Consider the following 15626-nt stretch of genomic DNA (forward strand, 5'->3'; position numbering starts at 1 on the left):
AGGCTACCTCTTCTTCAATAATAATGTCTCATCAAAAGAGACACAATAGCAATAACTGAAATGGGCTTGGGCCCATTTAACACGAACCAAAATAATCCTTGTAAAATTGACCCATGAAATAATTCAATGCACATATTTGTACCAAATAATATGCTGACCAAGGAATAATCTGTCAATCCATCAAAAATAATAATCAAACTAGAGAAAAACATTACCAGGTCATGCCGAAATATGTACAAAACTTGGGCACATATACCGAGGTAGAAAAAAGTGGCCCGAGTCAGGTTGACCCGAACCTGAGTTGACCTGGTCCAGGTTGACCTGGACCGAGTTGGTCCTAGTTGACTTAGTCTAGCAGGTGCAAAAACAGTGCCCTCAGGTTGGATGGGAACTCGGTCCGGTCCAAGTTGGGTTGGAACGAGCGTGGGATTAACTCGGCGATTTTCGGGTTGGATCTAGCCCTTGTACCCAATTTTATGTTTCCTAAGTTAGGAAGCATTAAATATGGAACATCTTCATCTTCTTCTTCCTCAACCGAACAACGAAAACACAGTAAACTTTTCGAATAACAACAATTTAGCTGATTAATCGGCAATAGAGAGGAGTTTCCAAACAATCTTTCTGAAGATAGCCAGCAGCAGTAGTGGCAACAGAACGTCTTCTTCACCGATGCCAATTGGTTTCCCTATTTTGTCATCCATAAATGGCAATCACAGCATCGTCGTCCTCCGACGGAAACCAAGTAGCAGAAATGGTAACTTCTACCAAAGAATTTCTCACGCCAGCGATGGAACAGCAACGGGTAATAATAACACATGTCTTTTCTACCAGCGAGCAAAATCAGAAACAAGAAACAAGACTAGGCAGAGGCTCATAGTAGATTGTTTTCTCCAGAAACACCAACAAGATTGTCATTCACGGCAGAGATGACAGACCAGCTTGGGTGCAGCTGACAGAAAGTCGGAAACAACTAACCAACGCAACAACAAATTAGTTTCCAAAAAAATAGAGTTGATGATGAAGATGAGCTAGAGGAGTTTCCTGTAATAGAGGAGACTTCCAAAAATAAGATCTGTAAATTAGCAACTTCCAGAGCAGAGACGGTCTTCTACTCAATCACCGACACAAAATATTCTCATGGATTTCGTGGCTGGCATGTCTGTCTTCCTTGCGTTGGCGGTGCGACCGCAGAACCAGGCGAGCCAATGGTCTGGCTAAGGAAGTTTTGGCATACAACACAGAACAATAACTTTCGACGGCAGTAGATCCACGTTCTTCTTCTTCTCTTCTCCTTCTCTCTTCTTCTTCTTCTTCTTTCTTGTTGATCTAAAGTTCCTTTCATGAGATCCTAAATTCTACAATTTCCATAACTCAAATGGCATTTTGTAAACCGCCTTGGTTGGAACCCTATTGAGTACATAAACTGCAATTTTGAGAGCTTCACTCCACAAAGACAATGGGAGGTCAGAGTTACTATTCATACTCCTCACCATGTCCATTAATATTCCGTTTCTTCTTTCAACCACACCATTTTGAGATGGTGAGCCAGGCATTGTGTATTGTGGCACAACTCCATGTTCCTCAAGAAATTTTGCAAAAGGACCAAGCAATTGTCCACTTTTAGTGTACCTTCCATAATATTCACCACCTCCATCTGACCTCACGATTTTGATTTGTTTGCATAATTGATTCTCTACTTCTACTTTATAGACCTTCAAAGCATTTATTGTTTTACTTATCATAAAGCATATAGACATACATATATCGTGTATGGTCATCAATAAAGGTAATGAAATATTTCTGACCATTGACACATGCATCATAAGGACCTGAAATATCACTGTGTATTATTTCTAAGACATCAAAAGTCCTCCTGGCACATTTCTTGTACTTGTTAGTTTTCTTGTATTTCTATCAATGGAGATATGACCTAATCTCTTATGCCACAACATGGAGGATTTCTCATTTATAAACACTACACTTAATGCCATCATTAATACCATGCACAATTGTAAGACTGCAGTGAAATGAAAGGTTTAAAAGAATTTTGAACAATCCTTCATCTAAAATTCAATTTTCAATAAGACGCATCGAACTCTTTTGTTGAATCCAAAAGGTGAAAGTCTAAGAACTGAGATAATGTTTCTAGAAAAAGATGGAACATAGAATGTCCTTTCAAGGTCTAATACAAAGGTAGTATTGAGGACAAGTCTTTAAGTTCCAACCGCCTCCACATGTGAACCCATTTTGTTTCCTGAATAGATGGAGCATTCACTTGGTGTCGATTTTCGGTTGTTCAAGAAACCCTGCATGGTGTTGGCAACATGGATTGTAGTACCAGAATCAATCCACAAAGCGTTATAAGAAGCATGAGTCATATAAGATTCAAAACACACTAAGGATATGAGATTACCTTTCTTTTCAAGCCAATGCTTGAACTTGGGGCAAGTTTTCTTTATATGTCATTTCTTCTTGCAGAAGAAACATTTGGCACCGCCCTTATATTGTTTATTAAGAAGCATTTTCCCTTCCCTTTCGTAAAAGGTTTCTTGTCTCGAGTCGTCAAATACGCACTTTCGATCCTCTCCTGATTCAGCCTCCCTTCCTCTTGTACACATGGTCAAAAGATCATTAATTGACCATTTATCCTCTGTGTTATAAGAGATTTTGAAGGGTGCTTATTCAAACGGAAGCGAGTTTAGGATGAAGTGGACCAAAAATAACTTGGACATCTCAATCTCCTTCGATTTTAGATTTGTGGCTATATCATGCCTCTACATGGTGTACTCACACACACCCTCGATGCCAGTAAATTTCATGGAACACATTTGGGTTATCACAATGCTCACTAATGTCTTCTCGGAAGTCTCAAACTGTTCCTGAATAGCTTGAAGATCTTTCTTTGCTTTGGCACATTCAAGAATGGATCCACGAATACTCTTCCCCAATATGAGACTTAATAAACATTAAACCTAATCGATTGAATCGTTCCCAAAGTTTAAATGATGTTTTCTCAATTTGGGTACTAGATTCCATGGGATTTGGAGGTTCATCCACTCAAAGTGTCAAGTCAAGATCCATGCACCCTAATAATACGAAAAATTTCTCTTTCCACTCAATATAATTTTCTCCATTTAGGGGAATAATAGAGGAATCAAGGTTTGGAATAGACAAAGTTTGAAGAACTGTAAAGTAGACAACAAGTTTACCAAACATGTAATGAAGCCAAATTTTTTGAATATTTACCCATGTAAATAATTCAAACGAATAAATAAGGGTGTCATTATAATCTTTCCCGTGGGCATAGATTATAACACATATGCGATTTATGTCTCTTTATGATGGGACCCAAAAATTTGTTTATAAAGGAATATTCTACGCTTGTGGACAACTAGAATCTTAAAGTAATTGTTTCCCTTCCTAATTAAACACTTAAATATAACATTTACCCTGTGGGGTTAAATTATTATATCTGCATGATTAATCACAATTTTTTATGTCATTAACTTTATGTGACTAAATTAATGTCACTAGACATTTTTATAATTAAGAATGTTGGGGCAATTACTCTATTATTCAAATGCATACAAAAAACATGACATAAAAATATTTGACTAAAATTTATGTCAATTATCAATTCCTTATATTTAGGTCAACTTAAAATATGTATAAAAATGAATTAAGCCTACAACCTAAATAAAAAATTTTACAATTGAAAAATTAACAAAATATGCACAGTGTACAACTATATGTGCATGCACAATCATTTAATTCATATGAATTAAAAGAGAAATTGCATAAAAACAGATTTACTAATTTTACTACAATTTAAATATGTATTAAATGTGTATCCTACGACAATACATGAAGGACAGTGGGCCTAATGATCATTGATGTCAAAATTGTATCCATGGGTTCGAATTCCCGCTGGAATTTGTGAACTGAGTCGGGTTAGCGAGTTGTGACGGGCAAGCCGAGCCAACTCAACTTGTCCTGCCACGATTCAACCCATCCGTGCACCCAACTTGACCCGAGTCGATTCAATCCCGACTCATTATTTAAATGAAACTGAACTTATGTTTCATTTTTTTCTTTCTCTTTTATTTTTTTATTTTTTCACGAGATGGAGGTCGTCTTCAACCTCCAGCCACGCGCAGAGGGGCTATTGATGGCGGCGACTGTCACCCCCCCACCCTTCCCCCCTTGGACATCAACCGCCGTCTTCGGCGTCACTTGCGCACCTTGCTCCGACTAGCGGCACTCGTTCGCCACAGAGCCCCGAGAACATGACGAATGAAGGGGGTCGTCCGTCGACACATCCAATGCCACTCCCCGCATGTTGCCAGGTTGTGAAATGCTGGCCGACACGCGCATAGAGCACAGAGCTTGGCTCTCTTTTCTCAACTGAAATGAAGCCATGATCAGAGAGGAAAGCTTTGAAACCAAAAATGTAAGACTTCAACTCAAGAACTTCTTAACATAGATGAAATTCATAAAAACTGAAACAAAAAACGCACCTCCCGTCAGGACGATCAATTTTTAGAGATTGAAGATGTCTCGTCTATCACAGAGGTTCATGGCAATGTCCAGGCATCCCTCAGCTAGACCAAATCCAAACTTAAACTCCTCCTTTCCCTCAAAGAGAGGAGAGGTTGTAATTGCAACTAGTTACAACCGATGACCACCATCTACCTAGGAAGCCACCCAGTGAATGGGTCATAAATGGAAACTGTCTTACAATTGAAAGTCATTATTTTTTGTTATTAATAAAATTATTTATTTATTTATTATATTCATTTTTTACTGTATTAAATTATTGATTTAAGAGTGGTAATTAAAAAATTGTTAAAGTAACTATTTGATCAATTATTTTGTTTAATTATTCCATTTTTATGTTAAAATATTTCTTATGTTATTAATAAAATAATTTATTTATTTATTATATTCATTTATGTTTTTTATTTTTTTATCTTTTTTTATAATTAATTAGTACACAATTATTTTTCACACGTAATTATTGTATTAATTTACAACAAACTACAATCATTTATTAATGAAATATCTTATTTAATTAATTAGTATATTAATATATTTTAATACAACATTAAATTACTTATTAGTTGAGTAACCACGTTTGTTTTGGTTAATTATCTGTTTAGGTATATTATAAAAAGTTACTCATTCTCTTCTTTACATAATAATTTTCATTTTAGGCATTAACACTGCAAACTTTTTTTCCAATGCATTTGAACTCATCCACGCTAACACCAAATTTTACATGAATTTAAACTAGCTCATTCTCTTGAACTTAAACTTGAACTTGAACCAAAAATGCACTAACCCCCCGTTACTTACCCAAAATTGTTAGTGATCACACACGAGGGAAAGTGCTAGTGAATGAACTATATAATTCATTTTCAGTCACTCTAATGTAAAATGAGTGAAAGATAATTCCGATGGTTCACCTTGTCCATTCACTTTCACTCACTCACTCGAAAGCTCCTCTACCTAGAGTGCCTCGATGTTGACACCTCTGAGGCCCTCGAGAAAAACCCTAATTTCAGCTCCACCTCCCTGGAGTGCGTCATATGCGCCGAAAAAATGTCTTCTACACTTCGGTATTGAACATTATGATATCGGATGAATCTCGGGCTGCTTCGACAACTCTTGACCGCTAAGACCACCTCTGACCTCCTCCTTGTTTTTGAATTTCTCCCAACCCATGTTCAAATTCCGTTTGCGGATATTCAGAAATCCATCACTCGATGCACGAGGCTACTCATCTCCAACGTGACTGATCAGCTCCGAATGACCCTTTTCTTCTTGTGAACATTGGGTTTCGAGGGACCTCACAAGATCACTTGTCAGAATTCTCTTCTCCTAGTGTCTAGCGTGAAGTCAACCTTGACTCCCAAGCTTGAGTATTTGCAGAGTTTAGTGTAGACCGTGAAAATGGTCTTGAGGTCGCTTGGCTTGTTGACGTTTAGTGTAGACCGTGAAAATGGTCTTGAGGTCGCTTGGCTTGTTGACGTTTAGTGTAGAGAAGAATTTCAGACTGAAAGTCAATTATTTCTTGAATGAAATGAATGGAGAATTAGAGGAATTGAATAAGTTTCCGCAATATTTCTCTTTTAGCATGGATCGGAAGATAAAGCCTAGTGTTAAATTGTGAATATCAAAATAAACAAGGATGATGGAGAAATTCATGTTATTCAAATATTAATTTATTTGAGAGCCTAGCTGAAGGGATGAAAGTTTACTCAATCTTGAGTTTGAATTGAAGTCTTCACCCTACTTCATTAAAATTACTTGGATTAGTCTCTTGGTTGTTGGCTTATGCTTGGCATAGACTAGTTTCCTTGAAATAAATTTGTTAGATAATGCTGGAACAACAATATTGTAGTATTAGGAAGAGACTTAGGAATTGCATGTTGGTGAGCTGATATTGACATTGAGATTAAACTACAATCTATTTTGATTTACTAATAAAATACCCTATTTAATTATTTATTATGTTTATATTTTTAATACTAATTAAAAAAGTAACCATGTTTGTTTATGTTTATTATTTGTTTAGGTATATTATTTTTTTAGGTATAATATAAAAGTACTTTCCAGCGCATTTTCTGCAGAGCACACTAACATTAAAAAATGTTCCACTTTCCTAATTCTTTCACTTTCCGTTTCTCTTCTCCCATATAAGTGCACTAACCACCCCAAAGGTAAATTCAGATCGAACTATCAAACCCAAGAGCTAAATTTGCTTGACTAGTACACTACCTCAAACTGGGATGGATTACCTCAAGTCGAAGTAACTTAGGAAGATGTTGATAAAAATGCAAGCAATTTTATCTTACTTTATCTTAAAAGTAAGAGGTAAATGATCAAGAACCACTTTAGTGTTTCTTGGTTTATTTTTCCTATTGTTTCCTATTTGAGCAAGTGGAAACTTATTTTCTAATCCTTTTTAACATTTCTTAAAGATGAGAGGATTCAAAAAGAATCACCAGGAAAATTTCCAATCCCCAAAAATGGTGCAAATGCGAGAAAATTTTAGTCAACGGGAAATTTTCTTCCTATATTTTTGTATTGCCACACACACACCCTAAGAGAAATACCACATCATAGATCTAATAGAAAGCCAAAGGAAGTAACAAGCACGGAGGAAAGCGAGGAATCAAACATTCGTTTCCTTTCTTGAAATTCTAGAGGTAGTTCAACTTCGAATTGAGCAATAGTAATCTCTATGATAATTTGATTATTCTGCTTCTTATGAATATATCATGCTGAAGTTGTAGAACAATATACTAGTGGATTTCAAGGCTTGTCTTTTTCCTAGTTATTTTAATAATCCTTGATCCAAAAAAGCAATATTGAAAGTAAATGAAGTTTGGTAACAAAAGATTAAACATTGGGTTTTTGTTCCTTTCTGTTTTTAACATTCATTTTTATAATTATTCTAAAAATCATTACTTTTTAAAATAAATAAAATTTATTTTACTGCATAACATTAGATTATCTCCCCAAAGAAAAATTTTGGCTCCACCATGACCCCCCAGAAGAAAGTATCTGCCACCCCACCTTTGTTGACCTATTACAACTCCCACAAACAAGAGCCAATATGAATATAATTTTATCTTATTACAACTCTTAAATTTAATGAAATTCACTTTAAGCATTAAGAGTATATCCAGGATTTTAAAACCCAGTGCACCAGCCATTACAATATTTCTTGCTATTTCAGATAAGAAGAAAAGGAAAAATATGTTTTTGAAGTTCAATGAATTGTTGATACAAGGTTGCAAGGCCAGAGTGTCATCCTACAAGAGGAGAAGATTTATTGCTTTAAAGTTGCATCTCATCCAAAGATTCAAGAGATATCCGGTCCGTTTTGTCTAATGGATATGGAAACTTGCCCGATGCAAAACCGATTAGGATTTGGTCCGGGTGAAATGAATTTAGAAAAATATAGTGAAGGATGGAAAAAAGAAAAGCAACCAAAACGACCATGATAAATATAGGTGAAAATTTGAAAGCTCCTGCTCTGTTGTTGCCTCCTATTTCAGCTTCCTTTGCTTCTTGGCTTTCATCTTGTACTGCCTCCTCTTTTTGAGACTCCCCTGGTACTGCAGAAGACTTGCGCCCTTAAGGACATAGCTGTAGCTTCCTTTCTCCTTGAACAATTGTGTGAAATGGGCCTTGTAGTAAAGAACACCATCCATTGCAGCATAGGATGAAAGAGTGAGGACACAGCCTCCAAGGGCACACTTGAAACAGAACTTATGATATGATTTCACTTCCAGAGTTACCTGTTACAACTTCCACAAAATTTATTCAAAACAATTCTCAAAACATGAGCGCTAGTATGAGTTAGATTTTAAGAAATAATTTTAGCAGACAGGGAACTAATTTCAACTAGATGAAAGGACAATCCAAGCCTCTGTGTAGGTTCAGACTCATCTTTGAGGAAATCCATGACTCATGCAGGCCCACTGATGTTTCTTAGCAGCATTTACTCAGAGAAGCCAATTCCCTAGCCGATGCTCTTGCCAATGATGGTCTCTCTCGTTCGTCCTTTGTTTCTGGGTCTCCTTCCTTATTGCTTGAATGGTCCTCTCTGTTTGGGATTGCTTTTAGCCGATTAATAATTTCACCATTTCATAAAATATAAAAAAAAGGACTCGGTGAACAAGCTAGGTATTGAAACAGTTAACTTTCATATCTCAGGTCATCATGATTTCTTTTCAGGTATGTGCTAGACATCTCACAGAAGAATCTTGACAAAAGAGAAAATTACCCCAAAGTCATTGAATGTTTCATTTATTTTGTTCTAATGTATAAACAAATTCCTAAAAATGCAGTAGCTATATGAATCTCTTATTAGCGCATATATATGAAAACCAAACTCATTTGGATCAATACAAGAGAACAAAAAAAGTGACAGACCTTTTCAAGTGGATATGTTGTTTTCTGGCAAGTGGCACATTTGTCTTGGGTCCCAGAGGAGAAGGAAGACAATTTGCTGGGCTGCCTACTCTGTGAGGTGAATGATCCAACACGTGTGAGCATTCTGGACAAGTAAAGTGAAGAAAAAATCCATTGCAGAAGATAATGATACAACCTACCAGATCATTAGACTTTTCAGAAGGTTTTCTATCTGGAAGTCATAAAACTGCACACATGAAAAAAATACCCACAAAAGAAAGAGAGAGAGAGAGAAAAAGAATCGGTTTCAAGTATAAGAAAACCCATGTAGGGAAAGAGCATAAATCCTCATGCCGGAAATTCTTGGAGAAACTTCATATCTTCTTGAAGAGCTGTTCAAAATGAGGCTTGCAGTAGAGGACTTCATCCATGGAAGAGTAGTTACTCATCTAAAGATATACATCATCAGCATAATTAATGGAAAATAAAAACAGATAAGCTTATTTCAAATGGGTCCTACTGATTTCAACAATACAACACTTCTACCCAGAACAACAAGAAAAAAAAAAAAGCTTATCTGTGATCCTAATACAAAAATACTAACCACAAGGGGCTCTCCACAATGGCTGCATTTGAAGCAGGTCTTGTGATAGGCCACACCATCAGCAGATAACATAGCAACAATGTAAACAGTCCTATCACATGCCTTGCACTTCTCAAGAGTCCCAGTGAAAGCCATCTTGAAAAATCAAAACTCGAAGGAACAAATAAACAAACAGATGCTCTGCAAAGAGGAAGGCCAGGTTCTTGGGTACCAACCCCTCCACCCCAACAGTTTTTATCTCAACCTCACCTTCGGTTTCCTCCCTATCCTCACCCTCACCTTCGGTTTCCTCCCTATCCTCACCCTCGCCCATTCTGAGACTCCAAAACCGCCACCGTCACCTCCACCCTCTCCACCGTCCCCAATAAATGGGAAATGGACCCCAGCCGAAGAAGCGAAGGCAGGGAAGACGATGACGAAGATGAAGAACAGAAGAAAGGTCTCCACCAATGCCGTTCACTCCGCCATCTCCGACACGCTCGGCGTCTTGGAGATCTATCTTTCTGGCCAGATCCTCTCCTTGCACGATCCGTTTTCCTTTTTTCTTGGTGTTGGAACTCGGAGGAGAGAAAAGAGTTAATCCCTCTTTCTTTTACGAAGTGATTCTATTATAATTAAATGATTAAAAGATGGTTTTATTCCTCAAAAGTAAAAAATTTGAAGGTTTCTTATCCAATCCTCTGTCTGTTTGTAGACATAAGCGACGACTCCCTATCTCTCGTAGATTTGTAAAAACTATGCCTACCCGCAGAACAATGGGCTTCGCCCAAGTAGAAGAATTATGCTAAATGTTGAATCACCTCGACTAGTTCAATTGTGGAGGACTGAGAAAATAGCAGAACTATCAAGGGAGTTCTCAGTTCAAACAATGAGACATCCCTGCCTGTTGCACTTTCCCTTTCCCTTTCCGTTCTCGATTTTTTTTATTCCACGAACTTCAGGATTTCAAGATGGCCAAAGAATCAAGATCCCAAGTTCAGAGAGTTCCTCGATAGTGTATCCCAGTTGGTTTCCTTCGTTGATGGTGCGTTATGCGGAACATCCCTGAGTTCATCTCTGTAATCTTCGTCTGTTCTTTGAATTCTCTAATTTGTTGGAGGGGTAGTCAATTAGAGGATTTATAAGCGTATACCAGCTAAAACAAAATATGCTTACTGATTTGGTCTAATCTCCATATAAGCAGTGGTATGAAGCAATTTTTTAGGGGACAACAAGCTTAATTTAGACTAATATATGTATAAAGAATATAAAATTATTAACCATGATATAATCCAGATTAAAATTTTAAATAAAAAAAAGTATGTTGAAGAAGTTAAATCGTACATAGTTATAAGAGGACATTAAAACTCTACCAAGTACCAGATAAAAAAAAAAAATCAATGAAAGCATTCTTAGAGGGAGATCAATCAAATGCATCATATGATTTTATCAATTTCATTCTGTCAAGTTCTTGTGGTGGCCAAAACCATGCCAAGAGCCACTTTTAGAAAAAGTTGTCAAAGCATGCTAATTCTAGTACCTTCTTTACCAGAGAATAAGAAACTTGTAACTGAGACAAGGATGGTCTCCAATTGTCCAAGAACGAGGAACAGAGTAGTGAATCTGCTGAAATAAAGTGCTAGGCAACTTTTTTATGGAGACCTTTGTTCCCTTTTTTGGGCTTGAATAAATTAAATAAATAGATAAAACAAAAGATTTTTATAAAATTATAAAACTCAAAATATATTCATACAAAAAAGTAGTATAAATTAATTAAAATCATAGTTAATATATATCAATATAGGAAGAAATAGACTAGCCTATTTTACCTCTACTTGCATAACTATATTTTTATTAGAAACACTTCAACTAAATTATCTTTATAAAAATTATAAATATATTTTCCATTTAATAAATAGTAACGGGTAAAGGGGTAAAATTACTTGAATATTTAATTTTTTCCCAAACAAATAAATACAAATAAATATTCAGATAAATGGACAAAATTAGAGGGTCTTTAAACAAATAAACGAGATTGGATTCCTTATTACAACCATCATCCAATTGATTCTCTTGCGCGTGCTCTCTCTAGCTCGACCGTCTCGCTCTTTTTTTTTTTTCATTTCGATCGTTTCGTTCCCGCAGCCCTCTGTCGTCTCCGTGAAGCCCGAGCTCTCTGCTCGCTCTCTCATCTCCGCCGTCCCTCTCCGGTCTCCCTCTCTACGGCCTCCATCTCTCACTGCAAACGTTCTTCCGGCGTCCTTCTCTTTCTCGGACTCGCTCTCCCTCTGAACCTCCCGCTCGCTTCTCCCTCTCTCTTATCTCTCTGTCTCTTCTCCCTCTCTTCTCCCTTTCGGCATCTCACTCCCTTCTCCCTCATGCTATCATTTTTTCCCCCAAAAGACCTTCCAATTTCTTGCGATTTCCCCTGTTTCAGTTTCGTTTTTCTTCAATTTTGACATTTGGACTTCTCGACCTCCCTCTCTTCTCCCTCTCTATGTACCGTCGGAGCGCCGCCTCTATCGGCGTTGTCCGCCGCCGTCTTCGTTGCCCACTGGCCCGTCGCCGTCATCGTTGCCCGCTGGCTCGCTCCTGACGAAGAAGACGACGACCCTGGAAGACGACGATAGTTTAAAACTATCGTCATTAATTTATAAAATTTATTTATAAAATAATTATTTTTATTTATTTAATACATTTATTTTATAATTACTATATTAAAAATAGTGATTTAATAGTCATAATTAAAATATTTTTAAAATAAATATTTGATAAATTATCTTGGCATAATTATCCAATTGCTATAGTTAATTAAACCAATGGTTTTAAATTTTGTGATAATATATTATTAATTAATAATACATAAAATATATTATATACAAATATATAGTGTGTTAAATTTATGATTAGATCAATTTTTTCTCTTAAATTATTTATTTTTAGGTTAAAGTATATCATATGTTATTAATAACTCCACGTATTACTTTCTTTTTATTTATTTATAACGTTATTAATAACTCCACGTTATTTATTTATTATTTTTAATTAATCATGGCGTATTTCATTGGCTCATATAATTACCATATTAATGCATAATAATATATCTAATTCAATTAATAAATATATTCATATATTTAATTATACATTAAATAATTTATTCGTGTAGTAATAATAGTTGTTTTACCTAATTTGGAGTTTAAAGATTATATTGTAATTAAGTGTATTGTAAAGGTTTAGAGATTCTCTTGTTTTTTATGTTTTTCTCATGTTGGGGCACTAACACTGGAAACTGTTTTCCAGTGCACATAAAGTTGTCAACACTAACACCAAATGCGAAGACGATCTTCATGTACATGACTGACATGATCTTCATGTTGGACATGAACTTGATCTTCAAGAATCCATTTGGGGCACTAACCCCCCCCCCCTCTTGAAACTATATAGCTGGTTTATAAGAGATTTTGCTTCGAATTCCGCCCCCCCCCCCCCCCCCCCCCCCCCCCCCCCCCCCCCCTCTTGAAACTATATAGCTGGTTTATAAGAGATTTTGTTTCGAATTCTGAAATGCTTACAATTATGGCTTTATCAAAATGCTTAGATTTTAGTGAGGAAGTAATTTTCACTCAAGACCTCCTGTCTGCGAGTAGAGGGAGCTGCCTGTTAGTCTTCCTCTCCTTGCACGATCCGTTTTCCTTTTTTCTTGGTGTTGGAACTCGGGGGAGAGAAAAGAGTTAATCCCTCTTTCTTTTACGAAGTGATTCTATTATAATTAAATGATTAAAAGATGGTTTTATTCCTCAAAAGTAAAAAAATTGAAGGTTTCTTATCCAATCCTCTGTTTTTTACTTAGCCCTCGAAGCATAAAGGATGTTGGCCACTGTTTGCAGACATAAGCGACGGCTCCCTATCTCTCGTAGATTTGTAAAAACTATGCCTACCCGTAGAAAAATGGGCTTCGCCCAAGTAGAAGAATTATGATAAATGTTGAATCACCTCGACTAGTTCAATAGTGGAGGACTGAGAAAACAGCAGGACTATCAAGGGAGTTCTCAGTTCAAACAATGAGACATCCCTGCCTGTTGCACTTTCCCTTTCCCTTTCCATTCTCGACTTTTTTTATTCCACGAACTTCAGGATTTTAAGATGGCCAAAGAATCAAGATCCCAAGTTCAGAGAGTTCCTCAATAGTGTATCACAGTTGGTTTCCTTCGTTGATGGTGCGTTATGCGTAACATCCATGAGTTCATCTCTGTAATCTTCGTCTGTTCTTTGAATTCTCTAATTTGTTGGAGGGGTCGTCAATTAGAGGATTTATAAGCATATCCCAGCTAAAACAAAATATGCTTACTAACTTGGTCTAATCTCCATATAAGCAGTGGTATGAAGCAATTTTTTAGGGGACAACAAGCTTAATTTAGACTAATATATGTATAAAGAATATAAAATTATTAACCATGATATAATTCAGATTAAAATTTTAAATAAAAAAAGTATGTTGAAGAAGTTAAATCATACATAGTTATAAGAGGACATTAAAAATCTACCAAGTACCAGATAAAAAAAAAAAAAAATCCATGAAAGCATACTTAGAGGGAGATCAATCAAATGCATCATATGATTTTATATATATCAATATAGGAAGGAATAGACTAGCCTATTTTACCTCTACTTGCATAACTATATTTTTATTAGAAACACATCAACTAAATTATCTTTATAAAAATTATAAATATATTTTCCATTTAATAAATAGTAACGGGTAAAGGGGTAAAATTACTTGAATATTTAATTTTTCCCAAACAAATAAATAAAAATAAATATTCAGATAAATGGAAAAAATTAGAGGGTCTTTAAACAAATAAACGAGATTGGATTCCTTATTACAACCAACCAAATTGAGTGTCAATTGGGTGGATGCCACTTTGATATTTCAATTGCTTTTTAATGACAATTTCCTCTCTAAACGTGGATTTTCTCTCAACCTCTGCCAAAGAGTCGAATCCAGCAAATGAATACATACTATGTTGTGATGAATTTGGTCATGAAAGGATATTTAAATGTGTATTTTGAGCAGTTGGGTCATCCATTGCTAGATTCCAATACTATAGACCCCTTATTAGTGTTGATGGAACATAATTATATATGAAGTATCCTACATGTCTTTTGACTGTTACTACTCTTGATGGGGATAATGGTATTTTTCCTCTAGCTTTTGTTGTTGTTAAATCAAAAAATAAAAAAAGTTGAGAATGGTTTTTAGCTTGTCTAGTCGTTTTGTTAATCAAGGAAGTAGACCCTTTACTTTAATTTCAAATCGTCAAAAGGTTTTGATAAGGGCGGTCCAAAGACAATTTCCACTGCCAAGATGTTTTCATCATTTTTGTATTCGTCATATAGTTGCCAATTTCAAGAAGATGTTCAAAAATGAAACTTTGACTGCTCTCATATGGTTTGTATTAATGAAGGCAAATATATAGATTTTGATCAGACAATGCAGTTGATTGTGCAACAAAGTGAGCGAGCAAAAGAATTATTGACAGAAAGAGAATTGAGTCCTGAGTTTTGGTCATTGGCGTGTGATGGCAATGTTCGATTGGGTGTGATGACCAACAATATGTCTTAGAGTTTTAATAATGTTTTGATTCAAGAAAATGTTCAAAAATGAAACTTCGACTGCTCTCATATGATTTGTAGTATCGAAGACAATATTATAGATTTTGATCAGACAATAGATTTGATTGTGCAACAAAGTGAGCGAGCAAAAGAATTATTGATAGTAGGAGAAGTGAGTTTTGAGTTTTGGTCATTGGCGCATGACGGCAATGTTCGCTTTGGTGTTATTACCACCAATATGTCTTAGAGCTTTCATAATATTTTGATTCAAGAAGATGTTCAATAATGAAACTTTGACTACTCTCATATGGTTTGTAGCAATGAAGACAAATATTAAAGATTTTGATCAGACAATGGAGTTGATTGTGCAACAAAGTGAGCGAGCAAAAGAATTATTGACATAAGGAGAATCGAGTCTTGAGTTTTGGTCATTGGCGCATGATGGTAATGTTCGCTTTGGTGTGATGACCACCAATATGTCTTAGAGCCTTAATAATGTTTTGAT

At 35.9% G+C, this 15626-nt stretch overlaps 2 pseudogenes; one reads left to right on the plus strand and one right to left on the minus strand.

The window, feature by feature from the left end:
• Positions 1-1214: 1214 nt before the first annotated feature.
• Positions 1215-10071, minus strand: LOC137943591 (LIM domain-containing protein WLIM2b-like; annotated as a pseudogene).
• On the plus strand, positions 4553-8113 carry LOC137944434 (transcription termination factor MTEF1, chloroplastic-like; annotated as a pseudogene).
• Positions 10072-15626: the final 5555 nt, after the last annotated feature.

The sequence above is a fragment of the Aristolochia californica genome, unplaced genomic scaffold, assembly GCF_029961685.1.
Source record: "Aristolochia californica isolate CCGP_79_NKW_82.1479 unplaced genomic scaffold, dmAriCali1.0.hap1 SCAF_11, whole genome shotgun sequence".
NCBI lineage: Eukaryota > Viridiplantae > Streptophyta > Magnoliopsida > Piperales > Aristolochiaceae > Aristolochia > Aristolochia californica.